At 39.5% G+C, this 2,156-nt stretch overlaps 1 pseudogene; it reads left to right on the top strand.

The window, feature by feature from the left end:
• The first annotated feature begins 210 nt into the window (after positions 1-210).
• LOC111904680 (acylsugar acyltransferase 3-like) lies at positions 211-1,676 on the top strand (annotated as a pseudogene).
• The last annotated feature ends 480 nt before the right edge of the window (positions 1,677-2,156 follow it).

Below are 2,156 nucleotides of genomic sequence, written 5' to 3'. Positions count from 1 at the left end.
TTGGTTAATTACGCATTTCTTTTTGAATTTACAACACAGAAAAGATTCTAAACACGTAACTCTCACATGGAAGGCCTTTAAATAATAGGATTATTGCTAATAATAGCATAACTTTATGATTTCATATTCGTTTGTATTCTCAATTTTTGTCTATAAAAGAATGATATACAGCAGTGGCTAAGTACAACTAATAAATATATCTTGATCATAATGGTGAGCAAGCTCTTAAGATTTGGCAGAAGACAACTTCACACCATTGTCTCTAGGGATATCATCAAACCCTCTTCTCCAACCCCTTCTCACCTCAAAACATATAATCTTTCGCTGTTTGATCAACTTGCTGTGAATGCATACATGCCGGTTGTAGCATTCTACCCAAGCTCTAGCATTTTTCAAAGTCCCCATGATAAAACCCTTGAGCTGAAGAACTCCTTGTCACGTACCTTAAATCAGTACTATCCGTATGCTGGTAGGCTGGCCAAATCTTGCCCAACATACGTTGACTGCAGTGACGATGGAGTTGAGTTCATTGAAGCAAGCAACGACAGTCCACTCTCGGACTTCCTCCACCAGTCAGCCCATGAAGATCTAGATCAACTCTTTCCAGATGATCTGATATGGTACAAGTCAAACCACAAAGGTCATACTGATGAAAACGAAAGCACTTCACCGTTGTCCGTTCAGGTCAACCATTTTTCATGCGGTGGAGTAGCCGTCGCAGTATCTCTGTCGCACAGGATTGCAGATGCAAGCAGTATTTTTAATTTCCTCAATCACTGGGCTACAGCGACGCGATCTGGTGCAGGGGAGCATCATGATCTATCACACATCAATCCGCATTTTCTTTCTTACAAGACTAGAAACGTTAATTTGCCTAAAAATATGCCTGATAGACCACAAGGTGACTATGTCACGAGGAGTTTTGTGTTTCCTAACTCAAAGATAAACGACCTCAAAGCCAAGATCACAAGCATGACCATGGAAACTGGAGAACCTATCAGTAACCCTACCCGAGCTGAAGCTTTAACATGGCTACTTCATAAATGCGCAGTGGCAGCAGCATCCAAAACGAACTCAGGCGTTTTCAAGCCAACAGGAGTGTGCCATGCATTGAACTTGAGAAGTAATTTGGTCGAGTCATTGCCGGAAACAAGTGTAGGAAATCTTTATCTTGCGATGGAGTATCCAACTGCGAATGAAAGTGAACTAACGCCAAGTTAAACAGACTTTGTGACTATTACGTATATACTGTCATATCCAGGTTTCCTACATATGGGATTGATTTTGGGTGGGGCAAGCCCGTAAAAGTAACTGTTGGTGGGGTTGTGAAGAATGTTACTATTATGATGAGTACTCCCAAAGGGGATGGCATCGATGCACTTGTGTCTTTGGATAGACAAGACATGAAGATAATTCAAAACGATTCTGAACTGTTAGCCTTTTGCTAATTCAAAACAACGCGTTGGCAAAGTAATATCATTAACGGGATTTGATCCGGTTTATTTAAAGTTTGCATAAAAATTTTATAGACAGCAATCGAGTATTTAATAAATAATGTGGTGTCTGATGGGAAAGATTTGACGTTACGGGTGATACAAGAAAAGTATATTTAATTAAAATAGTATCTTTTGAAAATTTTCTGTTAACTGTGAAATGTTAAAATAATGAGGAAATTTGTTGGCGTATTGGTGCAGTCAAGTAAACGTGGTTGTTGTGGGAAAAATACAAATTAATACAAAATTCTGAAAATTTAAAGTACCTTATGGTTTTTCATTAAAAAAATGTCACCGAGCATATATAATGTTAAGGTGGGTGACAAACAGGGTAATCTAGTGAAAATCAGACTTTTTGAAATATGGTGGGACCCACTTCTATGTGGGGACCTAAATATTATCTATTTTGGAAACGACAAATGATTAAACAGAAGCCTACTCGTATATTTCAACGAGTACTCCAGGTTCGAGCTCCTTTACAGACAAATCTCACCCCCACAGGGGTCTTTAGGGAAAATTTCCCGACATGTGGCACAAGTTTAAGAGGCATCCAAAATGGGTTTTGCAGGGATTGAACTCCCGACCTTTGACCCCACGTGGGTATTAAGCCCAGTACCTCTTCCCAGCTAGGCTGGAAGTCATTGGTACCTAAATATTATCTAC

This window comes from Lactuca sativa, chromosome 1 (assembly GCF_002870075.4).
Source record: "Lactuca sativa cultivar Salinas chromosome 1, Lsat_Salinas_v11, whole genome shotgun sequence".
NCBI classification, from domain to species: Eukaryota; Viridiplantae; Streptophyta; class Magnoliopsida; order Asterales; family Asteraceae; genus Lactuca; species Lactuca sativa.
The sequence above is the reverse complement of the archived record's forward strand: the minus strand, read 5'-3'. Positions and strand labels throughout refer to the sequence as shown.